Source organism: Lissotriton helveticus, chromosome 12 (assembly GCF_964261635.1).
Source record: "Lissotriton helveticus chromosome 12, aLisHel1.1, whole genome shotgun sequence".
Taxonomy (NCBI): Eukaryota; Metazoa; Chordata; class Amphibia; order Caudata; family Salamandridae; genus Lissotriton; species Lissotriton helveticus.
The window spans coordinates 140,061,218-140,087,127 of record NC_136073.1 but is presented as its reverse complement, the minus strand read 5'-3'; the positions used below and the strand labels follow the sequence as shown (position 1 = coordinate 140,087,127).

The following is a 25,910-nucleotide window of genomic DNA, read 5'->3' as shown; positions in this document are numbered from 1 at the left end:
GGGCAGAAGGGCACAAAAACAAGGGAATAACAGAGGGCAGAAGGGCACAAAAAACGAGTCTAACAGAGGGCAGAAGGGCAGAAAAACAAGGGAAAAATGAGTCTAACAGAGGGCAGAAGGACACAAAAAACGAGTCTAACAGGGAGCAGAAGGACAGAAAAACAAGGGAAAAACGAGTCTAACAGAGGGCAGAAGGGCACAAAAAACGAGTCTAACGGGGCAGAAAGGCACAAAAACGAGTCTAACAGAGGGCAGAAGGGCACAAAAACAAGGGAATAACAGAGGGCAGAAGGGCACAAAAAACGAGTCTAACAGAGGGCAGAAGGGCAGAAAAACAAGGGAAAAATGAGTCTAACAGAGGGCAGAAGGACACAAAAAACGAGTCTAACAGGGAGCAGAAGGACAGAAAAACAAGGGAAAAACGAGTCTAACAGAGGGCAGAAGGGCACAAAAAACGAGTCTAACGGGGCAGAAAGGCACAAAAACGAGTCTAACAGAGGGCAGAAGGGCACAAAAACAAGGGAATAACAGAGGGCAGAAGGGCACAAAAAATGAGTCTAACAGAGGGCAGAAGGGCAGATAAACAAGGAAAAACGAGTCTAACAGAGGGCAGAAGCGCACAAAAAACGAGTCTAACGGGGGACAGAATGAATCCCGCCCTGCGTGTTTGTCCACGAAGATGCCACCTTTTTGTGCAATACCTCTACTCAACTGGAGTACTTTCTACTGTCTAATCAGTAAGTGCTCCCTCGTTGGCTAAATGTATAGGGGCAGATTTACAATAACTGGCGCATCCCCAGGGATGCGCCAGTTATTGTGCATCGCAGCTCCGCCACCCATGATGTGCCGCATTTACAATGCGGCGCACCATGTGGCAAAAACGGCACAGATGCGTCACGCATCTGTGCCGTAAAAGCAGCGCATTGCTGGAGCTGCGTCGCGCTTGGGACGCTGCTACAGCAATGCTCTGGGGGACCCTATCTCCCCAATGCTGCATCAAGCCTTGCGCCTGCTTCAAGCAGGCGACGGGTTTTGATTCAGCATTGGCCTAAAAGTGACTGAGTGAAATCTTGTAGATTTCACTCAGCCAATTTTAGGAGGCGTTCCTGCGCAGGAACGCCCTTCCCTGCGCCAGAACGCCTCCTGATGGCGCAGGGCTTTACAACGTGATGCATCTCTCAGATGCGTCACGTTGTTAATACCCAGCACCATGGCGCATCTTTTGTGCTGCCGCTGCGTCACAAAAGGTCTCAGTAGAGGGTGGCAGTGGTGAACCAGAGGGTGACAGTGATTAATCAGAGGGTGACAGTGATGAACCAGAGGGTGGCAGGGGTGAACCAGAGGGTGACAGTGATGAACCAGAGGGTGGCAGTGCTGAACCAGAGGGTCGCAATGCTCAACCAGAGGGCGGCAGGGGTGAACCAGAGGGTGGCAGTGGTGAACCAGAGGGTGACAGTGCTGAACCAAAGGGTGACAGTGGTTAACCAGGGGGTGGCAGTGGTGAACCAGAGGTGCTGTGATGAGCCAGAGGGTGGCAGTCGTGAACCAGAGGGTGGCAGTGGTAAACCAGAGGGTGACAGTATTTTTCACAATTAAAATAGAAAAGTCATGCATTACAGTACAAGACGTTTACAAACAACGTATAGGTTGTTTGTTTATTCTGGTCATTAACTGGGCTCTGATGGCTGATGTTTGTTCAAGGGTGAGTGTTGCTAGTACCATGTAAAGGGCACTGTGGTCTAACAGCCCCCAGCCTCCCTCTCCTATGGCTGGACGACCAGCCCGCTCCTTCGGTCTCTCAAAATGCACTTTTTGAAGCCCTGTTTGAAGCTGGGACGCATCAACTAAAGGTGACACTTTCTCTCCAAAAGTAACGATTTCTCGGCTTCTCGTTGGGGTGTCCAGAGGTGACGAGAGGTGAAGGAAAAAGCACATGGGTTATGTAGGCATCATTAAATTGTCTGCTATGTATTAGTGATCTTTAACATCGTTACACTCTTGTTTAGTTTAAAGTATGTATAGCACACTCGTCCACCCGTGTAAATATTGCAAAATGAATACAGATATGTACACCTAATGATATACGTTTGTCGTGACCCTCTTTGTAATTTTTCCATACCATGTTCAGGTTTTTCTTTCTCCATTTTCTTGTCGGTAGTAGCTGGATAAAAATTTTGAGACAGAAAAGAATGGAGTGCCTCACAGTGATACCGACACAGAAGGTACAATGGTTCTAAGTGAGTGGAAATAGGCGCTGTGGCTTAGTTGGTTAAAGCGCCTGTCTAGTAAACAGGAGATCCTGAGTTCGAATCTCAGCAGTGCCTTGTTTTTACACAACCTCATACAAGACTTTTTGTTTGATTAAAGACTCATTGTCTGCAAACACAATTTCTCCTATTATAATTATCCTCATGTACACAATGCTCCTCCTTAAAACCTAAAGATGTTTCGGGTTTTTACCTGCCATTGTAATGTACCACCAGCCACCAGTATCTTTAATTTTCAAAGCCAATCAGTTTGGTTTTGTGACGTGAAAAGATGTTTTTAAGCTTCGCTCGCTTCAAAGTACAACCTAGGCAGCAGTAATGCAAGCTTCAAACAACAGGTGCAGCACAGGCAGCACCTGAGTACCATTGCATTACTGACACAGTTGCTGAAGAGGCAGAAGAGGTTCAAGCTTCAGTGCCTCAAGAACAGGCAACGCAAGGGCAGCAGAGTCTGATGGATTGTGTGAGCTTGGAAAATGACACTGTGTGCTGCGTGGAGCTAAAAATGCTGTATCCATAGTACTGCGCCAAGTTTTGGAGGCCACATCAGTGATATTGTGTTCTCTTAGGGAGACTTCACGTGAGGTTCTGGAGGCCTATTCTGAAATATTGTGTCTGTCCTGGGAGTCTCCTACGGAGTATTGTCATGTGCATCACACCACATACAAAACATCATGTCCAGTTCTTCATGGCTTACCAAGAGGTTTGATACTACCCTTCCAATGTTTGAATAACATAACGCTTGAGGTGTAAAAAGGAGGGAGCGGTCCTTGCAGAGTAGGACTGGAGGGCAGTCTGTGTTGGTTTGTGAACATCCCAGTCAAAGAGGCGAAATGTGCAGCATCTGCCTCAAAACACATACACTACATATAAGACTCTCATGACTCAGTCACCTGATTTGCACTATAAAAGTCACATACATCATGGGCCTGAGTAGCCCAAGTAGCTCGCCTTGATCGTATAGTGGTTAGTACTCTGCGTTGTGGCCGCAGCAACCTCGGTTCGAATCCGAGTCACAGCATTGCGGGTGGCAATGTCATGGCAGCTGGGAGATATTTTTTATTTGCAATATACAGAGTATTATTATTATTTTTTTAAATAACACCTGTCCAAAACACTTTGTTTTCTTTGATTTGTGAAATTGCCAGCTTTAATCATGAGAAGTCATTTCATTATGATGAAACAGCTGTGGGGCAGAAGGGACAGAGTGTTTTAATACATGCAATGCTTACTTTTAATATACTCTTGCATGTTGTAGCCCGTGTAGTTGTGCAGAAATCGTTTTTGAGGAATGCAAAAACATTTCCTTGTGTAATAATACCTTTTCTGTATGAATGACTTGGCCGGTTAGCTCAGTTGGTTAGAGCGTACTGCTAAAAACGCCAAGGTCGCGGGTTCGATCCCCGTACTGGCCAGTATTTTTCACAATTAAAATAGAAAAGTCATGCATTACAGTACAAGACGTTTAAAAACAACATATAGGTTGTTTGTTTATTCTGGTCATTAACTGGGCTCTGATGGCTGATGTTTGTGCAAGGGTGAGTGTTGCTAGTACCATGTAAAGGGCACTGTGGTCTAACAGCCCCCAGCCGCCCTCTCCTATGGCTGGACGACCAGCCCGCTCCTTCGGTCTCTCAAAATGCACTTTTTGAAGCCCTGTTTGAAGCTGGGACGCATCAACTAAAGGTGACACTTTCTCTCCAAAAGTGACGATTTCTCGGCTTCTCGTTGGGGTGTCCAGAGGTGACGAGAGGTGAAGGAAAAAGCACATGGGTTATGTAGGCATCATTAAATTGTCTGCTATGTATTAGTGATCTTTAACATCGTTACACTCTTGTTTAGTTTAAAGTATGTATAGCACACTCGTCCACCCGTGTAAATATTGCAAAATGAATACAGATATGTACACCTAATGATATACGTTTGTCGTGACCCTCTTTGTAATTTTTCCATACCATGTTCAGGTTTTTCTTTCTCCATTTTCTTGTCGGTAGTAGCTGGATAAAAATTTAGAGACAGAAAAGAATGGAGTGCCTCACAGTGATACCGACACAGAAGGTACAATGGTTCTAAGTGAGTGGAAATAGGCGCTGTGGCTTAGTTGGTTAAAGCGCCTGTCTAGTAAACAGGAGATCCTGAGTTCGAATCTCAGCAGTGCCTTGTTTTTACACAACCTCATACAAGACTTTTTGTTTGATTAAAGACTCATTGTCTGCAAACACAATTTCTCATATTATAATTATCCTCATGTACACAATGCTCCTCCTTAAAACCTAAAGATGTTTCGGATTTTTACCTGCCATTGTAATGTACCACCAGCCACCAGTATCTTTAATTTTCAAAGCCAATCAGTTTGGTTTTGTGACGTGAAAAGATGTTTTTAAGCTTCGCTCGCTTCAAAGTACAACCTAGGCAGCAGTAATGCAAGCTTCAAACAACAGGTGCAGCACAGGCAGCACCTGAGTACCATTGCATTACTGACACAGTTGCTGAAGAGGCAGAAGAGGTTCAAGCTTCAGTGCCTCAAGAACAGGCAACGCAAGGGCAGCAGAGTCTGATGGATTGTGTGAGCTTGGAAAATGACACTGTGTGCTGCGTGGAGCTAAAAATGCTGTATCCATAGTACTGCGCCAAGTTTTGGAGGCCACATCAGTGATATTGTGTTCTCTTAGGGAGACTTCACGTGAGGTTCTGGAGGCCTATTCTGAAATATTGTGTCTGTCCTGGGAGTCTCCTACGGAGTATTGTCATGTGCATCACACCACATACGAAACGTCATGTCCAGTTCTTCATGGCTTACCAAGAGGTTTGATACTACTCTTCCAATGTTTGAATAACATAACGCTTGAAGTGTAAAAAGGAGGGAGCGGTCCTTGCAGAGTAGGACTGGAGGGCAGTCTGTGTTGGTTTGTGAACATCCCAGTCAAAGAGGCGAAATGTGCAGCATCTGCCTCAAAACACATACACTACATATAAGACTCTCATGACTGACAGTGTCACCTGATTTGCACTATAAAAGTCACATACATCATGGGCCTGAGTAGCCCAAGTAGCTCGCCTTGATCGTATAGTGGTTAGTACTCTGCGTTGTGGCCGCAGCAACCTCGGTTCGAATCCGAGTCACAGCATTGCGGGTGGCAATGTCATGGCAGCTGGGAGATATTTTTTATTTGCAATATACAGAGTATTATTATTATTTTTTTAAATAACACCTGTCCCAAACACTTTGTTTTCTTTGATTTGTGAAATTGCCAGCTTTAATCATGAGAAGTCATTTCATTATGATGCCACAGCTGTTGGGCAGAAGGGACAGAGTGTTTTAATACATGTAATGCTTACTTTTAATGTACTCTTGCATGTTGTAGCCCGTGTAATTGTGCAGAAATCGTTTTTGAGGAAAGCAAAAACATTTCCTTGTGTAATAATACCTTTTCTGTATGAATGACTTGGCCGGTTAGCTCAGTTGGTTAGAGCGTACTGCTAAAAACGCCAAGGTCGCGGGTTCGATCCCCGTACTGGCCAGTATTTTTCACAATTAAAATAGAAAAGTCATGCATTACAGTACAAGACGTTTAAAAACAACGTATAGGTTGTTTGTTTATTCTGGTCATTAACTGGGCTCTGATGGCTGATGTTTGTTCAAAGGTGAGTGTTGCTAGTACCATGTAAAGGGCACTGTGGTCTAACAGCCCCCAGCCTCCCTCTCCTATGGCTGGACGACCAGCCCGCTCCTTGGGTCTCTCAAAATGCACTTTTTGAAGCCCTGTTTGAAGCTGGGACGCATCAACTAAAGGTGACACTTTCTCTCCAAAAGTGACGATTTCTCGGCTTCTCGTTGGGGTGTCCAGAGGTGACGAGAGGTGAAGGAAAAAGCACATGGGTTATGTAGGCATCATTAAATTGTCTGCTATGTATTAGTGATCTTTAACATCGTTACACTCTCGTTTAGTTTAAAGTATGTATAGCACACTCGTCCACCCGTGTAATTATTGCAAAATGAATACAGATATGTACACCTAATGATATACGTTTGTCGTGACCCTCTTTGTAATTTTTCCATACCATGTTCAGGTTTTTCTTTCTCTATTTTCTTGTCGGTAGTAGCTGGATAAAAATTTAGAGACAGAAAAGAATGGAGTGCCTCACAGTGATACCGACACAGAAGGCACAATGGTTCTTAGAGAGTGGAAATAGGCGCTGTGGCTTAGTTGGTTAAAGCGCCTGTCTAGTAAACAGGCGATCCTGAGTTCGAATCTCAGCAGTGCCTTGTTTTTACACAACCTCATACAAGACTTTTTGTTTGATTAAAGACTCATTGTCTGCAAACACCTTTTCTCCTATTATAATTATCCTCATGTACACAATGCTCCTCCTTAAAACCTAAAGATGTTTCGGGTTTTTACCTGCCATTGTAATGTACCACCAGCCACCAGTATCTTTAATTTTCAAAGTCAATCAGTTTGGTTTTGTGACGTGAAAAGATGTTTTTAAGCTTCGCTCGCTTCAAAGTACAACCTAGGCAGCAGTAATGCAAGCTTCAAACAACAGGTGCAGCACAGGCAGCACCTGAGTACCATTGCTTTACTGACACTGTTACTGAAGAGGCAGAAGAGGTTCAAGCTTCAGTGCCTCAAGAACAGGCAACGCAAGGGCAGCAGAGTCTGATGGATTGTGAAAGCTTGGAAAATGACACTGTGTGCTGCGTGGAGCTAAAAATGCTGTATCCATAGTACTGCGCCAAGTTTTGGAGGCCACATCAGTGATATTGTGTTCTCTTAGGGAGACTTCACGTGAGGTTCTGGAGGCCTATTCTGAAATATTGTGTCTGTCCTGGGAGACTCCTACTGAGTATTGTCATGTGCATCACACCACACACGAAACGTCATGTCCAGTTCTTCATGGCTTACCAAGAGGTTTGATACTACCCTTCCAATGTTTGAATAACATAACGCTTGAGGTGTAAAAAGGAGGGAGCGGTCCTTGCAGAGTAGGACTGGAGGGCAGTCTGTGTTGGTTTGTGAACATCCCAGTCAAAGAGGCGAAATGTGCAGCATCTGCCTCAAAACACATACACTACATATAAGACTCTCATGACTGACAGTGTCACCTGATTTGCACTATAAAAGTCACATACATCATGGGCCTGAGTAGCCCAAGTAGCTCGCCTTGATCGTATAGTGGTTAGTACTCTGCGTTGTGGCCGCAGCAACCTCGGTTCGAATCCAAGTCACGGCATTGCAGGTGGCAATGTCATGGCAGTTGGGAGATATTTTTATTTGCAATATACAGAGTATTATTATTTTTTAAATAACACCTGTCCCAAACACTTTGTTTTCTTTGATTTGTGAAATTGCCAGCTTTAATCATGAGAAGTCATTTCATTATGATGCCACAGCTGTGAGGCAGTAGAGAAAGAGTGTTTTAATACATGCAATTCTTACTTTTAATGTACTTTTGCATGTTGTAGCCCATGTAATTGCGCAGAAATCGTTTTTGAGGAATGCAAAAACATTTCCTCGTGTAATAATACCTTTTCTGTATGAATGACTTGGCTGGTCAGCTCAGTTGGTTAGAGCGTGGTGTTAATAACGCTAAGGTCGCGGGTTCGATCCCCGTACCGGCCAGTATTTTTGTCAATTAAAATAGAAAAGTCATGCATTACAGTACAAGACGTTTAAAAACAACGTATAGGTTGTTTGTGTATTCTGGTCATTAACTGGGCTCTGATGGCTGATGTTTGTTCAAAGGTGAGTGTTGCTAGTACCATGTAAAGGGCACTCTGGTCAAACAGCCCCCAGCCTCCCTCTCCTATGGCTGGACGACCAGCCCGCTCCTTGGGTCTCTCAAAGTGCACTTTTTGAAGCCCTGTTTGAAGCTGGGACGCATCAACTAAAGGTGACACTTTCTCTCCAAAAGTGACGATTTCTTGGCTTCTCGTTGGGGTGTCCAGAGGTGACGAGAGGTGAAGGAAAGAGCACATGGCTTATGTAGGCATCATTAAATTGTCTGCTATGTATTAGTGATCTTTAACATCGTTACACTCTCGTTTAGTTTAACGTATGTATAGCACACTCGTCCACCCGTGTAAATATTGCAAAATGAATACAGATATGTACACCTAATGATATACGTTTGTCGTGACCCTCTTTGTAATTTTTCCATACCATGTTCAGGTTTTTCTTTCTCCATTTTCTTGTCGGTAGTAGCTGGATAAAAATTTAGAGACAGAAAAGAATGGAGTGCCTCACAGTGATACCGACACAGAAGGCACAATGGTTCTTAGTGAGTGGAAATAGGCGCTGTGGCTTAGTTGGTTAAAGCGCCTGTCTAGTAAACAGGAGATCCTGAGTTCGAATCTCAGCAGTGCCTTGTTTTTACACAACCTCATACAAGGCTTTTTGTTTGATTAAAGACTCATTGTCTGCAAACACCTTTTCTCCTATTATAATTATCCTCATGTACACAATGCTCCTCCTTAAAACCTAAAGATGTTTCGGGTTTTTACCTGCCATTGTAATGTACCACCAGCCACCAGTATCTTTAATTTTCAAAGTCAATCAGTTTGGTTTTGTGACGTGAAAAGATGTTTTTAAGCTTCGCTCGCTTCAAAGTACAACCTAGGCAGCAGTAATACTAGCTTCAAACAACAGGTGCAGCACAAGCAGCACCTGAGTACCATTGCATTACTGACACTGTTACTGAAGAGGCACAAGAGGTTCAAGCTTCAGTGCCTCAAGAACAGGCAACGCAAGGGCAGCAGAGTCTGATGGATTGTGAGAGCTTGGAAAATGACACTGTGCTGCGTGGAGCTGAAAATGCTGTATCCATAGTACTGTGCCAAGTTTTGGAGGCCACATCAGTGATATTGTGTTCTCTTAGGGAGACTTCACGTGAGGTTCTGGAGGCCTATTCTGAAATATTGTGTCTGTCCTGGGAGACTCCTACGGAGTATTGTCATGTGCATCACACCACATACGAAACGTCATGTCCAGTTCTTCATGGCTTACCAAGAGGTTTGATACTACTCTTCCAATGTTTGAATAACATAACGCTTGAGGTGTAAAAAGGAGGGAGCGGTCCTAGCAGAGTAGGACTGGAGGGCAGTCTGTGTTGGTTTGTGAACATCCCAGTCAAAGAGGTGATATGTGCAGCATCTGCCTCAAAACACATACACTACATATAAGACTCTCATGACTGACAGTGTCACCTGATTTGCACTATAAAAGTCACATACATCATGGGCCTGAGTAGCCCAAGTAGCTCGCCGTGATCGTATAGTGGTTAGTACTCTGCGTTGTGGCCGCCGCAACCTTGGTTCGAATCCGAGTCACGGCATTGCGGGTGGCAATGTCATGGCAGTTGGGTGATATTTTTTATTTGCAATATACTGAGTATTATTATTTTTTAAATAACACCTGTCCAAAACACTTTGTTTTCTTTGATTTGTGAAATAGCCAGCTTTAATCATGAGAAGTCATTTCAGTATGATGAAACAGCTGTGGGGCAGAAGGGACAGAGTGTTTTAATACATGCAATGCTTACTTTTAATATACTCTTGCATGTTGTAGCCCGTGTAATTGTGCAGAAATCGTTTTTGAGGAATGCAAAAACATTTCCTTGTGTAATAATACCTTTTCTGTATGAATGACTTGGCTGGTTAGCTCAGTTGGTTAGAGCGTGGTGCTAATAACCCAAGGTCGCCGGTTCGATCCCCCTACCGGCCAGTACTTTTCACAATTAAAATAGAGAAGTCATGCATTACAGTACAAGACGTTTAAAAACAACGTGTTGTTTGTTTATTCTGGTCATTAACTGGGCTCTGATGGCTGATGTTTGTGCAAGGGTGAGTGTTGCTAGTACCATGTAAAGGGCACTGTGGTCTAACAGGCCCCAGCCTCCCTCTCCTATGGCTGGACGACCAGCCCGCTCCTTGGGTCTCTCAAAGTGCACTTTTTGAAGCTGGGACGCATCAACTAAAGGTGACACTTTCTCTCCAAAAGTGACGATTTCTCGGCTTCTCGTTGGGGTGTCCAGAGGTGACGAGAGGTGAAGGAAAGAGCACATGGGTTATGTAGGAATCATTAAATTGTCTGCTATGTATTAGTGATCTTTAACATCGTTACTCTCTCGTTTAGTTTAACGTATGTATAGCACACTCGTCCACCCGTGTAAATATTGCAAAATGAATACAGATATGTACACCTAATGATATACATTTGTCGTGACCCTCTTTGTAATTTTTCCATACCATGTTCAGGTTTTTCTTTCTCCATTTTCTTGTCGGTAGTAGCTGGATACAAATTTAGAGACAGAAAAGTATGGAGTGCCTCACAGTGATACCGACACAGAAGGTACAATGGTTCTAAGTGAGTGGAAATAGGTGCTGTAGCTTAGTTGGTTAAAGCGCCTGTCTAGTAAACAGGAGATCCTGAGTTCAAATCTCAGTAGTGCCTTGTTTTTACACAACCTCATACAAGACTTTTTGTTTGATTAAAGACTCATTGTCTGCAAACACAATTTCTCCTATTATAATTATCCTCATGTACACAATGCTCCTCCTTAAAACCTAAAGATGTTTCGGGTTTTTACCTGCCATTGTAATGTACCACCAGCACCAGTATCTTTAATTTTCAAAGCCAATCAGTTTGGTTTTGTGACGTGAAAAGATGTTTTTAAGCTTCGCTCGCTTCAAAGTACAACCTAGGCAGCAGTAATGCAAGCTTCAAACAACAGGTGCAGCACAGGCAGCACCTGAGTACCATTATATTACTGACACTGTTACTGAAGAGGCAGAAGAGGTTCAAGATTCAGTGCCTCAAGAACAGGCAACGCAAGGGCAGCAGAGTCTGATGGATTGTGAGAGCTTGGAAAATGACACTGTGTGCTGCGTGGAGCTAAAAATGCTGTATCCATAGTACTGTGCCAAGTTTTGGAGGCCACATCAGTGATATTGTGTTCTCTTAGGGAGACTTCACGTGAGGTTCTGGAGGCCTATTCTGAAATATTGTGTCTGTCCTGGGAGACTCCTACGGAGTTTTGTCATGTGCATCACACCACACATGAAACGTCATGTCCAGTTCTTCATGGCTTACCAAGTGGTTTGATACTACTCTTCCAATGTTTGAATAACATAACGCTTTAGGTGTAAAAAGGAGGGAGCGGTCCTAGCAGAGTAGGACTGGAGGGCAGTCTGTGTTGGTTTGTGAACATCCCAGTCAAAGAGGCGAAATGTGCAGCATCTGCCTCAAAACACATACACAACATATAAGACTCTGATGACTGACAGTGTCACCTGATTTGCACTATAAAAGTCACATACGTCATGGGCCTGAGTAGCCCAAGTAGCTCGCCGTGATCGTATAGTGGTTAGTACTCTGCTTTGTGGCCGCAGCAACCTTGGTTTGAATCCAAGTCACGGCATTGCGGGTGGCAATGTCATGGCAGTTGGGAGATGTTTTTTATTTGCAATATAAAGAGTATTATTATTTTTTTTAAAACACCTGTCCCAAACACTTTGTTTTCTTTGAATTGTGAAATTGCCAGCTTTAATCATGAGAAGTCATTTCATTATGATGCCACAGCTGTGGGGCAGAAGGGACAGAGTGTTTTAATACATGCAATGCTTACTTTTAATGTACTCTTGCATGTTGTAGCCCGTGTAATTGTGCAGAAATCGTTTTTGAGGAATGCAAAAACATTTCCTTGTGTAATAATACCTTTTCTGTATGAATGACTTGGCCGGTTAGCTCAGTTGGTTAGAGCGTGGTGCTAATAACGCCAAGGTCGCGGGTTCGAACCCCGTACCAGCCAGTATTTTTCACAATTAAAAGAGAGAAGTCATGCATTACAGTACAAGACGTTTAAAAACAACGTATAGGTTGTTTGTTTATTCTGGTCATTAACTGGGCTCTGATGGCTGATGTTTGTGCAAGGGTGAGTGTTGCTAGTACCATGTAAAGGGCACTGTGGTCTAACAGCCCCCAGCCTCCCTCTCCTATGGCTGGACGACCAGCCCACTCCTTGGGTCTCTCAAAGTGCACTTTTTGAAGCCCTGTTTGAAGCTGGGACGCATCAACTAAAGGTGACACTTTCTCTCCAAAAGTGACGATTTCTCGGCTTCTCGTTGGGGTGTCCAGAGGTGACGAGAGGTGAAGGAAAGAGCACATGGGTTATGTAGGCATCATTAAATTGTCTGCTATGTATTAGTGATCTTTAACATCGTTACACTCTTGTTCAGTTTAACGTATGTATAGCACACTCGTCCACCCGTGTAAATATTGCAAAATGAATACAGATATGTACACCTAATGATATACGTTTGTCGTGACCCTCTTTGTAATTTTTCCATACCATGTTCAGGTTTTTCTTTCTCCATTTTCTTGTCGGTAGTAGCTGGATAAAAATATTGAGACAGAAAAGTATGGAGTGCCTCACAGTGATACCGACACAGAAGGTACAATGGTTCTTAGTGAGTGGAAATAGGCGCTGTGGCTTAGTTGGTTAAAGCGCCTGTCTAGTAAACAGGAGATCCTGAGTTCGAATCTCAACAGTGCCTTGTTTTTACACAACCTCGTACAAGACTTTTTGTTTGATTAAAGACTCATTGTCTGCAAACACAATTTCTCCTATTATAATTATCCTCATGTACACAATGCTCCTCCTTAAAACCTAAAGATGTTTCGGGTTTTTACCTGCCATTGTAATGTACCACCAGCCACCAGTATCTTTAATTTTCAAAGCCAATCAGTTTGGTTTTGTGACGTGTAAAGATGTTTTTAAGCTTCGCTCGCTTCAAAGTACAACCTAGGCAGCATTAATGCAAGCTTCAAACAACAGGTGCAGCACAGGCAGCACCTGAGTACCATTGCATTACTGACACTGTTACTGAAGAGGCAGAAGAGGTTCAAGCTTCAGTGCCTCAAGAACAGGCAACGCAAGGGCAGCAGAGTCTGATGGATTGTGAGAGCTTGGAAAATGACACTGTGTGCTGCGTGGAGCTAAAAATGCTGTATCCATAGTACTGCGCCAAGTTTTGGAGGCCACATCAGTGATATTGTGTTCTCTTAGGGAGACTTCACGTGAGGTTCTGGAGGCTTATTCTGAAATATTGTGTCTGTCCTGGGAGACTCCTACGGAGTATTGTCATGTGCATCACACCACATACGAAACGTCATGTCCAGTTCTTCATGGCTTACCAAGAGGCTTGATACTACTCTTCCAATGTTTGAATAACATAACGCTTGAGGTGTAAAAAGGAGGGAGCGGTCCTAGCAGAGTAGGACTGGAGGGCAGTCTGTGTTGGTTTGTGAACATCCCAGTCAAAGAGGAGAAATGTGCAGCATCTGCCTCAAAACACATACACAACATATAAGACTCTGATGACTGACAGTGTCACCTGATTTGCACTATAAAAGTCACATACGTCATGGACCTGAGTATCCCAAGTAGCTCGCCGTGATCGTATAGCGGTTAGTACTCTGCGTTGTGGCCGCAGCAACCTCGGTTCGAATCCAAAGTCACGGCATTGCGGGTGGCAATGTCATGGCAGTTGGGAGATATTTTTTATTTGCAATATACAGAGTATTATTATTTTTTAAATAACACCTGTCCCAAACACATTGTTTTCTTTGATTTGTGAAATTGCCAGCTTTAATCATGAGAAGTCATTTCATTATGATGCCACAGCTGTGGGGCAGAAGGGACAGAGTGTTTTAATACATGCAATGCTTACTTTTAATGTACTCTTGGATGTTGTAGCCCTTGTAATTGTGCAGAAATCGTTTTTGAGGAATGCAAAAACATTTCCTTGTGTAATAATACCTTTTCCGTGTGATTGACTTGGCCGGTTAGCTCAGTTGGTAAGAGCGTGGTGCTAATAACACCAAGGTTGCTGGTTCGATCCCCGTACTGGCCAGTATTTTTCACAATTAAAATAGAAAAGTCATGCATTACAGTACAAGACGTTTAAAAACAACTTATAGGTTGTTTGTTTATTCTGGTCATTAACTGGGCTCTGATGGCTGATGTTTGTGCAAGGGTGAGTGTTGCTAGTACCATGTAAAGGGCACTGTGGTCTAACAGCCCCCAGCCTCCCTCTCCTATGGCTGGACGACCAACCCGCTCCTTGGGTCTCTCAAAGTGCACTTTTTGAAGCCCTGTTTGAAGCTGGGACGCATCAACTAAAGGTGACACTTTCTCTCCAAAAGTGACGATTTCTCTGCTTCTCGTTGGGGTGTCCAGAGGTGACGAGAGGTGAAGGAAAGAGCACATGGGTTATGTAGGCATCATTAAATTGTCTGCTATGTATTAGTGATCTTTAACATCGTTACACTCTTGTTCAGTTTAACGTATGTATAGCACACTCGTCCACCCGTGTAAATATTGCAAAATGAATACAGATATGTACACCTAATGATATACGTTTGTCGTGACCCTCTTTGTAATTTTTCCATACCATGTTCAGGTTTTTCTTTCTCCATTTTCTTGTCGGTAGTAGCTGGATAAAAATATTGAGACAGAAAAGTATGGAGTGCCTCACAGTGATACCGACACAGAAGGTACAATGGTTCTTAGTGAGTGGAAATAGGCGCTGTGGCTTAGTTGGTTAAAGCGCCTGTCTAGTAAACAGGAGATCCTGAGTTCGAATCTCAACAGTGCCTTGTTTTTACACAACCTCGTACAAGACTTTTTGTTTGATTAAAGACTCATTGTCTGCAAACACAATTTCTCCTATTATAATTATCCTCATGTACACAATGCTCCTCCTTAAAACCTAAAGATGTTTCGGGTTTTTACCTGCCATTGTAATGTACCACCAGCCACCAGTATCTTTAATTTTCAAAGCCAATCAGTTTGGTTTTGTGACGTGTAAAGATGTTTTTAAGCTTCGCTCGCTTCAAAGTACAACCTAGGCAGCATTAATGCAAGCTTCAAACAACAGGTGCAGCACAGGCAGCACCTGAGTACCATTGCATTACTGACACTGTTACTGAAGAGGCAGAAGAGGTTCAAGCTTCAGTGCCTCAAGAACAGGCAACGCAAGGGCAGCAGAGTCTGATGGATTGTGAGAGCTTGGAAAATGACACTGTGTGCTGCGTGGAGCTAAAAATGCTGTATCCATAGTACTGCGCCAAGTTTTGGAGGCCACATCAGTGATATTGTGTTCTCTTAGGGAGACTTCACGTGAGGTTCTGGAGGCCTATTCTGAAATATTGTGTCTGTCCTGGGAGACTCCTACGGAGTATTGTCATGTGCATCACACCACATACGAAACGTCATGTCCAGTTCTTCATGGCTTACCAAGAGGCTTGATACTACTCTTCCAATGTTTGAATAACATAACGCTTGAGGTGTAAAAAGGAGGGAGCGGTCCTAGCAGAGTAGGACTGGAGGGCAGTCTGTGTTGGTTTGTGAACATCCCAGTCAAAGAGGAGAAATGTGCAGCATCTGCCTCAAAACACATACACAACATATAAGACTCTGATGACTGACAGTGTCACCTGATTTGCACTATAAAAGTCACATACGTCATGGACCTGAGTATCCCAAGTAGCTCGCCGTGATCGTATAGCGGTTAGTACTCTGCGTTGTGGCCGCAGCAACCTCGGTTCGAATCCAAAGTCACGGCATTGCGGGTGGCAATGTCATGGCAGTTGGGAGATATTTTTTATTTGCAATATACAGAGTATTATTATTTTTTAAATAACACCTGTCCCAAACACATTGTTTTCTTTGATTTGTGAAATTGCCAGCTTTAATCATGAGAAGTCATTTCATTATGATGCCACAGCTGTGGGGCAGAAGGGACAGAGTGTTTTAATACATGCAATGCTTACTTTTAATTTACTCTTGCATGTTGTAGCCCGTGTAATTGTGCAGAAATCGTTTTTGAGGAATGCAAATACATTTCCTTGTGTAATAATACCTTTTCTGTAAGTATGACTTGGCAGGTTAGCTCAGTTGGTTAGAGCGTGGTGCTAATAACGCCAAGGTCGCGAGTTCGATACCCGTACTGGCCAGTATTTTTCACAATTAAAATAGAAAAGTCATGCATTACAGTACAAGACGTTTAAAAACAACTTATAGGTTGTTTGTTTATTCTGGTCATTAACTGGGCTCTGATGGCTGATGTTTGTGCAAGGGTGAGTGTTGCTAGTACCATGTAAAGGGCACTGTGGTCTAACAGCCCCCAGCCTCCCTCTCCTATGGCTGGACGACCAACCCGCTCCTTGGGTCTCTCAAAGTGCACTTTTTGAAGCCCTGTTTGAAGCTGGGACGCATCAACTAAAGGTGACACTTTCTCTCCAAAAGTGACGATTTCTCTGCTTCTCGTTGGGGTGTCCAGAGGTGACGAGAGGTGAAGGAAAGAGCACATGGGTTATGTAGGCATCATTAAATTGTCTGCTATGTATTAGTGATCTTTAACATCGTTACACTCTTGTTTAGTTTAACGTATGTATAGCACACTCGTCCACCCGTGTAAATATTGCAAAATGAATACAGATATGTACACCTAATGACATACGTTTGTCGTGACCCTCTTTGTAATTTTTCCATACCATGTTCAGGTTTTTCGTTCTCCATTTTCTTGTCGGTAGTAGCTGGATAAAAATTTAGAGACAGAAAAGTATGGAGTGCCTCACAGTGATACCGACACAGAAGGTACAATGGTTCTATGTGAGCGGAAATAGGCGCTGTGGCTTAGTTTGTTACAGCGCCTGTCTTGTAAACAGGAGATCCTGGGTTCGAATCTCAGCAGTGCCTTATTTTTACACAACCTCATACAAGACTTTTTGTTAGATTAAAGACTCATTGTCTGCAAACACAATTTCTCCTATTATAATTATCCTCATGTATACAATGCTCCTCCTTAAAACCTAAAGATGTTTCGGGTTTTTACCTGCCATTGTAATGTACCACCAGCCACCAGTATCTTTAAATTTCAAAGCCAATCAGTTTGGTTTTGTGACGTGAAAAGATGTTTTTAAGCTTCGCTCACTTCAAAGTACAACCTAGGCAGCAGTAATGCAAGCTTCAAACAACAGGTGCAGCACAGGCAGCACCTGAGTACCATTGCATTACTGACACTGTTACTGAAGAGGCAGAAGAGGTTCAAGCTTCAGTGCCTCAAGAACAGGCAACGCAAGGGCAGCAGAGTCTGATGGATTGTGAGAGCTTGGAAAATGACACTGTGTGCTGCGTGGAGCTAAAAATGCTGTATCCATAGTACTGCGCCAAGTTTTGGAGGCCACATCAGTGATATTGTGTTCTCTTAGGGAGACTTCACGTGAGGTTCTGGAGGCCTATTCTGAAATATTGTGTCTGTCCCGGGAGACTCCTACGGAGTATTGTCATGTGCATCACACCACACACGAAACGTCATGTCCAGTTCTTCATGGCTTACCAAGAGGTTTGATACTACTCTTCCAATGTTTGAATAACATAACGCTTGAGGTGTAAAAAGGAGGGAGCGGTCCTAGCAGAGTAGGACTGGAGGGCAGTCTGTGTTGGTTTGTGAACATCCCAGTCAAAGAGGTGAAATGTGCAGCATCTGCCTCAAAACACATACACTACATATAAGACTCTCATGACTGACAGTGTCACCTGATTTGCACTATAAAAGTCACATACATCATGGGCCTGAGTAGCCCAAGTAGCTCGCCGTGATCGTATAGTGGTTAGTACTCTGCGTTGTGGCCGCAGCAACCTCGGTTCGAATCCGAGTCATGGCATTGCGGGTGGCAAAGTCATGTCAGTTGGGTGATATTTTTTATTTGCAATATACAGAGTATTATTATTTTTTAAATAACACCTGTCCAAAACACTTTGTTTTCTTTGAATTGTGAAATTGCCAGCTTTAATCTTGAGAAGTCATTTCATTATGATGCCACAGCTGTGGGGCAGAAGGGACAGAGTGTTTTAATACATGCAATGCTTACTTTTAATGTACTCTTGCATGTTGTAGCCCGTGTAATTGTGCAGAAATCGTTTTTGAGGAATGCAAAAACATTTCCTTGTGTAATAATAACTTTTCTGTAAGTATGACTTGGCCGGTTAGCTCAGTTGGTTAGAGCGTGGTGCTAATAACGCCAAGGTCGCGGGTTTGATCCCCGTACTGGCCAGTATTTTTCACAATTAAAAGAGAGAAGTCATGCATTACAATACAAGACGTTTAAAAACAACCTATAGGTTGTTTGTTTATTCTGGTCATTAACTGGGCTCTGATGGCTGATGTTTGTGCAAGGGCGAGTGTTGCTAGTACCATGTAAAGGGCACTGTGGTCTAACAGCCCCCAGCCTCCCTCTCCTATGGCTGGACGACCAGCCCGCTCCTTGGGTCTCTCAAAGTGCACTTTTTGAAGCCAACGGCGTAGCTAGAGCTTGTGGCGCCCGGGGCTATCCCTCAGATTGCCGCCCCTTGGGGGGGGTGCTGGGGAAAAAGGACGGCGAGCACTTGAAAGAGGTCCGAGAGACACTTAGTATCGCCGCTAATAGTTACCTAGTTACCTCGATCATGCAAGTTACATGCTCATACATGACGAGGTACAAGGCTACACAGTTAAATACACCGGTGACTGGCAGTACAAAAAACGTACACAAAGACTGCATGGAACCCTGGATGTACATGAATCTTCTGTTCATAAACAGATGTCAGTAGTGAGCGTTTAACTCAGTGAATCATGAGACCAGTTTTCTACATCAAACACACTCCTAAATTGACCACACTTAAAAGGCAGCATAAACATGTAGTTGTGATGAGAATGAATACAGGAAAGAGGGAACTACACAGACATTAGGGGGTGTGTTTGGGAAGTGAACTCCTCTAATCAGAACATTTTACTCACAAAGGAATTATTCTGGAAGGGCAAATGCACGCTCGCAAAAATCAAGCAATGTAAATGAGGAAAACACACACACACACACACATATATATATATATATATATACGTATATATATACATATATATATATATATATATATATATTTTTTTTTTTTTTTTTGCTCTCATTTGTAACTAAACCCAGGACTGGAGGTTTTTCGTTTTGAAATATATATATATATATATATATATATATATATATATATATATATATATATATATATATATATATATATATATATATATATATATATATATATATATATATATATATATATATATATATATATATATATATATCCATCCATCCATCCACTTTGGTTCCATTTGCCGATTCTGCAGCGCTCAACACGGGTGCATCAATTGCAGCAATTTCTACAACAAGAACATCTGCGAACATCTTAAAATTATTGCAAAGCACCAAAAATGGAAGGGCACTATCCCACACGAAACACAGGCCACATTTTAATAGTGCTTATGTGTGACATTTTCAAGGTTTCGGAGTACTTATGAATGACATTTAACTACTACATATATGACACTAAGAGTGACACTTTTGTGAGCAAAATCAACAAATTAAATACATGGCAACAGATAAACATAAGAAATTCCATTCATTTGAGCAAGGACAAGCTATGACAAGGACTTGAAACAGCTGAAAAACACCGGATCCCACTGTAAAAAAGATTGGATACCCACAATCCTAACTACACTTTGTTCAGAAATCAAACTCCTTTTGTTATTGTAATCTGAACCTTATTCTTATTGCATGCTCTGTTCCTAAACACAAACAACATCACAAATTCATTCTAGTGCTTGCTCCGTAGTGTAACAGGCCACTTACCAACGTGAAAATCCTGCCTATGGCTGTAGTGTCTAAGCTGCAATGTTAAACTCAATGCTGATAGCTGCTCTGCTCAGAGCTGCTCACAGACAGTGCTATGCCCGAGTCCGTCGGTCAGTTGAAACACCTCAGTGCTCTGACCTGGGCAGAAAAGGGCAAATGCTCTCAGCAGCAGAATGAACTTAGATTGCAGTGTGCGCGATGGGTGTATTTTAAAAACAGCGCTCACCGTAACATGAAACCAGTGCAGTCGAGTACTTAATTTTGCCTAGCAATGTCTTCCTGGGGGCTTGGCAGCAAAAAATACTTGATCCATGCAGTCTGGAGTTGGTTACGTGCCGTCCACTGAAAGAGCGAGCCAGTTTATGGAGGAAGATACATTGAAAGGAGCCGGCCCGACAATAAACTAGTATTTAGATCTTAACATTTACCGTCTGACTATGATTTAGAAAATAAAAGCGGAGAATTAGAATACATTGCTCTACTTATAAAGCTGGAGAGTGCGGCAATTCAGTAAAGGCCGCTTGTGGACGCAATCACAAGTACGACTCGGACCCCACGGGCCGCAAAACGGCGGGCGAGAGGGCATTCAGGGCTGCTCACCTCTGCAATGGCTGGATTAAAGTGGTGTGCTGCTGGTTGCAGGGTGGGGGTGGCAGGGAGCAGTGAAACCAGCTCTCGCTATGACCCCTGCCCCTCTCTGCCAGGCCTCCTTGGGGATTGTCCAGAGTAGATTAGTGTTTTCTCGTTTACTATGAAGCTGGCAGGAAGTATTTATGTAATGAATTTAGTATAAAAAAACGGCAAATGAAACTAAATGCTAAAGTGTTTTTTTATCACTCACGTTCGCTAATTAAGATGCAAGTCCAGTCGTCCAGGTTGTTCAGTGAGTCCCAAGCGGGACCGTCCACTTACAGGCTGTCCTGCAGCTGGTGCAACGCGGGTCACCGACTCCTTCCTCTGTGTCCCCCGCCCCGAGTCCGACTGCCCCACGACTTGAATTTGGCAGGGTGCAGCAAGTGACAACCCACTGCGGCCAGGCTCGGGCCCGGCCGGTGCGAGCTGCAGCAGGAACCTGCTAAAGCCATGAATGGTTTGTGGGCGGCAAATTCAGTTACCAGCCGTGCCCTTCCTAAAGAAACTGAACTCCCGCTCAAAGAGACAGGATGTGACGACGGAACACCGGGCACACGAATCTGACGGGGCCCCGTGACGTCAGGCTGACAGCCAGAGCTGCACCATGGGGGAATCGCAATAATATGCAAATGAAACATTGTAGCACTGTTTTCACCGCCCGGCGCAGCAGGAATAAATATGCGCCAGGCTGGCTGGACAGATTTGTTACATTGCACTCTCAGCCACTCTAGAGCTCAAAGCAGAAATCTTTAACTGTTTATGGACTTACTGGGCCCAGTAAGCAGCTACTGGCAGCACGTGACTGTTTCCTCAATTAAATTATAAAGGCCACCAGTGCCGCGCGACCGCCCCTATAATTGTGCCGCCTGGGGCGGACCGCCCCCCTCGTCCCCCCCTAGCTACGCCGGTGTTTGAAGCCCTGTTTGAAGCTGGGACGCATCAACGAAAGGTGACACTTTCTCTCCAAAAGTGACGATTTCTCGGCTTCTCGTTGGGGTGTCCAGAGGTGACGAGAGGTGAAGGAAAGAGCACATGGGTTATGTAGGCATCATTAAATTGTCTGCTATGTATTAGTGATCTTTAACATCGTTACACTCTCGTTCAGTTTAACGTATGTATAGCACACTCGTCCACCCGTGTAAATATTTCAAAATGAATACAGATATGTACACCTAATGATATACGTTTGTCGTGACCCTCTTTGTAATTTTTCCATACCATGTTCAGGTTTTTCTTTCTCCATTTTCTTGTCGGTAGTAGCTGGATAAAAATTTTGAGACAGAAAAGTATGGAGTGCCTCACAGTGATACCGACACAGAAGGTACAATGGTTCTAAGTGAGTGGAAATAGGCGCTGTGGCTTAGTTGGTTAAAGCGCCTGTCTAGTAAACAGGAGATCCTGAGTTCGAATCTCAGCAGTGCCTTGTTTTTACACAACCTCGTACAAGACTTTTTGTTTGATTAAAGACTCATTGTCTGCAAACACAATTTCCCCTATTATAATTATCCTCATGTACACAATGCTCCTCCTTAAAACCTAAAGATGTTTCGGGTTTTTACCTGCCATTGTAATGTACCACCAGCCACCAGTATCTTTAATTTTCAAAGCCAATCAGTTTGGTTTTGTGACGTGAAAAGATGTTTTTAAGCTTCGCTCGCTTCAAAGTACAACCTAGGCAGCAGTAATGCAAGCTTCAAACAACAGGTGCAGCACAGGCAGCACCTGAGTACCATTGCATTACTGACACTGTTACTGAAGAGGCAGAAGAGGTTCAAGCTTCAGTGCCTCAAGAACAGGCAACGCAAGGGCAGCAGAGTCTGATGGATTGTGTGAGCTTGGAAAATGACACTGTGTGCTGCGTGGAGCTAAAAATGCTGTATCCATAGTACTGTGCCAAGTTTTGGAGGCCACATCAGTGATATTGTGTTCTCTTAGGGAGACTTCACGTGAGGTTCTGGAGGCCTATTCTGAAATATTGTGTCTGTCCTGGGAGACTCCTACGGAGTATTGTCATGTGCATCACACCACACACGAAACGTCATGTCCAGTTCTTCATGGCTTACCAAGAGGTTTGATACTACTCTTCCAATGTTTGAATACCATAACGCTTGAGGTGTAAAAAGGAGGGAGCGGTCCTAGCAGAGTAGGACTGGAGGGCAGTCTGTGTTGGTTTGTGAACATCCCAGTTAAAGAGGTGAAATGTGCAGCATCTGCCTCAAAACACATACACTACATATAAGACTCTCATGACTGACAGTGTCACCTGATTTGCACTATAAAAGTCACATACATCATGGGCCTGAGTAGCCCAAGTAGCTCTCCGTGATCGTATAGTGGTTAGTACTCTGAGTTGTGGCTGCAGCAACCTCGGTTCGAATCCAAGTCACGGCATTGCGGGTGGCAATGTCATGGCAGTAGGGTGATATTTTTTATTTGCAATATACAGAGTATTATTATTTTTTAAATAACACCTGTCCCAAACACTTTGTTTTCTTTGAATTGTGAAATTGCCAGCTTTAATCATGAGAAGTCATTTCATTATGATGCCACAGCTGTGGGGCAGAAGGGACAGAGTGTTTTAATACATGCAATGCTTACTTTTAATGTACTCTTGCATGTTGTAGCCCGTGTAATTGTGCAGAAATCGTTTTTGAGGAATGCAAAAACATTTCCTTGTGTAATAATACCTATTCTGTATGAATGACTTGGCCAGTTAGCTCAGTTGGTTAGAGCGTGGTGCTAATAACGCCAAGGTCGCGGGTTCTATCCCCGTACCAGCCAGTATTTTTCACAATTAAAAGAGAGAAGTCATGCATTACAGTACAAGACGTTTAAAAACAACGTATAGGTTGTTTGTTTATTCTGGTCATTAACTGGGCTCTGATCGCTGATGTTTGTTCAAAGGTGAGTGTTGCTAGTACCATGTAAAGGGCACTCTGGTCAAACAGCCCCCAGCCTCCCTCTCCTATGGCTGGACGACCAGCCCGCTCCTTGGGTCTCTCAAAGTGCACTTTTTGAAGCCCTGTTTAAAGCTGGGACGCATCAACTAAAGGTGACACTTTCTCTCCAAAAGTGACGATTTCTCGACTTCTCGTTGGGGTGTCCAGAGGTGACGAGAGGTGAAGGAAAGAGCACATGGGTTATGTAGGCATCATTAAATTGTCTGCTATGTATTAGTGATCTCTAACATCGTTACACTCTCGTTTAGTTTAACGTATGTATAGCACACTCGTCCTCCCGTGTAAATATTGCAAAATGAATACAGATATGTACACCTAATGATATACGTTTGTCGTGACCCTCTTTGTAATTTTTCCATACCATGTTCAGGTTTTTCTTTCTCCATTTTCTTGTCGGTAGTAGCTGGATAAAAATTTAGAGACAGAAAAGTATGGAGTGCCTCACAGTGATACTGACACAGAAGGTACAATGGTTCCAAGTGAGTGGAAATAGGCGCTGTGGCTTAGTTGGTTAAAGCGCCTGTCTAGTAAACAGGAGATCCTGAGTTTGAATCTCAGCAGTGCCTTGTTTTTACACAACCTCATACAAGACTTTTTGTTTGATTAAAGACTCATTGTCTGCAAACACAATTTCTCCTATTATAATTATCCTCATGTACACAATGCTCCTCCTTAAAACCTAAAGATGTTTCGGGTTTTTACCTGATATTGTAATGTACCACCAGCCACCAGTATCTTTAATTTTCAAAGCCAATCAGTTTGGTTTTGTGACGTGAAAAGATGTTTTTAAGCTTCGCTCGCTTCAAAGTACAACCTAGGCAGCAGTAATGCAAGCTTCAAACAACAGGTGCAGCACAGGCAGCACCTGAGTACCATTGCATTACTGACACTGTTACTGAAGAGGCAGAAGAGGTTCAAGCTTCAGTGCCTCAAGAACAGGCAATGCAAGGGCAGCAGAGTCTGATGGATTGTGAGAGCTTGGAAAATGACACTGTGTGCTGCGTGGAGCTACAAATGCTGTATCCATAGTACTGTGCCAAGTTTTGGAGGCCACATCAGTGATATTGTGTTCTCTTAGGGAGACTTCACGTGAGGTTCTGGAGGCCTATTCTGAAATATTGTGTCTGTCCTGGGAGACTCCTACGGAGTATTGTCATGTGCATCACACCACACACGAAACGTCATGTCCAGTTCTTCATGGCTTACCAAGAGGTTTGATACTACTCTTCCAATGTTTGAATACCATAATGCTTGAGGTGTAAAAAGGAGGGAGCGGTCCTAGCAGAGTAGGACTGGAGGGCAGTCTGTGTTGGTTTGTGAACATCCCAGTTAAAGAGGTGAAATGTGCAGCATCTGCCTCAAAACACATACACTACATATAAGACTCTCATGACTGACAGTGTCACCTGATTTGCAGTATAAAAGTCACATACATCATGGGCCTCAGTAGCCCAAGTAGCTCGCCTTGATCGTATAGTGGTTAGTACTCTGCGTTGTGGCCGCAGCAACCTCGGTTCGAATCCGAGTCATGGCAATGCGGGTGGCAATGTCATGGCAGTTGGGTGATATTTTTCATTTGCAATATACAGAGTATTATTATTTTTTAAATAACACCTGTCCCAAACACTTTGTTTTCTTTGAATTGTGAAATTGCCAGCTTTAATCATGAGAAGTCATTTCATTATGATGCCACAGCTGTGGGGCAGAAGGGACAGAGTGTTTTATTACATGCAATGCTTACTTTTAATGTACTCTTGCATGATGTAGCCCGTGTAATTGTGCAGAAATCGTTTTTGAGGAATGCAAAAACATTTCCTTGTGTAATAATACCTTTTCTGTATGAATGACTTGGCCGGTTAGCTCAGTTGGTTAGAGAGTGGTGCTAATAACACCAAGGTCGCGGGTTCGATCCCCGTACCGGCCAGTATTTTTCACAATTGAAATAGAGAAGTCATGCATTACAGTACAAGATGTTTAAAAACAACGTATAGGTTGTTTGTTTATTCTGGTCATTAACTGGGCTCTGATGGCTGATGTTTGTGCAAGGGTGAGTGTTGCTAGTACCATGTAAAGGGCACTGTGGTCTAACAGCCCCCAGCCTCCCTCTCCTATGGCTGGACGACCAGCCCGCTCCTTGGGTCTCTCAAAGTGCACTTTTTGAAGCCCTGTTTGAAGCTGGGACGCATCAACTAAAGGTGACACTTTCTCTCCAAAAGTGACGATTTCTCGGCTTCTCGTTGGGGTGTCCAGAGGTGACGAGAGGTGAAGGAAAGAGCACATGGGTTATGTAGGCATCATTAAATTGTCTGCTATGTATTAGTGAT

General features: G+C 43.4%; 15 non-coding genes across 15 annotated transcripts; all 15 read left to right on the top strand.

Moving 5' to 3' along the window:
* Positions 1-2,250: 2,250 nt before the first annotated feature.
* On the top strand, positions 2,251-2,324 carry TRNAT-AGU (transfer RNA threonine (anticodon AGU)). The gene has a single exon. It is a non-coding gene; the product is annotated as a tRNA-Thr (tRNA).
* Positions 2,325-3,608: 1,284 nt separating this feature from the next.
* On the top strand, positions 3,609-3,682 carry TRNAF-AAA (transfer RNA phenylalanine (anticodon AAA)). Its single transcript has one exon. It is a non-coding gene; the product is annotated as a tRNA-Phe (tRNA).
* A 671-nt stretch (positions 3,683-4,353) lies between these two features.
* TRNAT-AGU (transfer RNA threonine (anticodon AGU)) lies at positions 4,354-4,427 on the top strand. Its single transcript has one exon. It is a non-coding gene; the product is annotated as a tRNA-Thr (tRNA).
* Positions 4,428-5,715: 1,288 nt separating this feature from the next.
* Positions 5,716-5,789, top strand: TRNAF-AAA (transfer RNA phenylalanine (anticodon AAA)). The gene has a single exon. It is a non-coding gene; the product is annotated as a tRNA-Phe (tRNA).
* A 671-nt stretch (positions 5,790-6,460) lies between these two features.
* On the top strand, positions 6,461-6,534 carry TRNAT-AGU (transfer RNA threonine (anticodon AGU)). Its single transcript has one exon. It is a non-coding gene; the product is annotated as a tRNA-Thr (tRNA).
* A 2,028-nt stretch (positions 6,535-8,562) lies between these two features.
* TRNAT-AGU (transfer RNA threonine (anticodon AGU)) lies at positions 8,563-8,636 on the top strand. The gene has a single exon. It is a non-coding gene; the product is annotated as a tRNA-Thr (tRNA).
* Positions 8,637-10,646: 2,010 nt separating this feature from the next.
* TRNAT-AGU (transfer RNA threonine (anticodon AGU)) lies at positions 10,647-10,720 on the top strand. The gene has a single exon. It is a non-coding gene; the product is annotated as a tRNA-Thr (tRNA).
* A 1,283-nt stretch (positions 10,721-12,003) lies between these two features.
* On the top strand, positions 12,004-12,077 carry TRNAI-AAU (transfer RNA isoleucine (anticodon AAU)). The gene has a single exon. It is a non-coding gene; the product is annotated as a tRNA-Ile (tRNA).
* A 671-nt stretch (positions 12,078-12,748) lies between these two features.
* Positions 12,749-12,822, top strand: TRNAT-AGU (transfer RNA threonine (anticodon AGU)). Its single transcript has one exon. It is a non-coding gene; the product is annotated as a tRNA-Thr (tRNA).
* A 2,030-nt stretch (positions 12,823-14,852) lies between these two features.
* On the top strand, positions 14,853-14,926 carry TRNAT-AGU (transfer RNA threonine (anticodon AGU)). The gene has a single exon. It is a non-coding gene; the product is annotated as a tRNA-Thr (tRNA).
* Positions 14,927-16,956: 2,030 nt separating this feature from the next.
* Positions 16,957-17,030, top strand: TRNAT-UGU (transfer RNA threonine (anticodon UGU)). The gene has a single exon. It is a non-coding gene; the product is annotated as a tRNA-Thr (tRNA).
* An 896-nt stretch (positions 17,031-17,926) lies between these two features.
* Positions 17,927-17,998, top strand: TRNAH-GUG (transfer RNA histidin (anticodon GUG)). Its single transcript has one exon. It is a non-coding gene; the product is annotated as a tRNA-His (tRNA).
* Positions 17,999-18,314: 316 nt separating this feature from the next.
* Positions 18,315-18,388, top strand: TRNAI-AAU (transfer RNA isoleucine (anticodon AAU)). Its single transcript has one exon. It is a non-coding gene; the product is annotated as a tRNA-Ile (tRNA).
* A 3,587-nt stretch (positions 18,389-21,975) lies between these two features.
* On the top strand, positions 21,976-22,049 carry TRNAT-AGU (transfer RNA threonine (anticodon AGU)). Its single transcript has one exon. It is a non-coding gene; the product is annotated as a tRNA-Thr (tRNA).
* Positions 22,050-24,078: 2,029 nt separating this feature from the next.
* TRNAT-AGU (transfer RNA threonine (anticodon AGU)) lies at positions 24,079-24,152 on the top strand. Its single transcript has one exon. It is a non-coding gene; the product is annotated as a tRNA-Thr (tRNA).
* Positions 24,153-25,910: the final 1,758 nt, after the last annotated feature.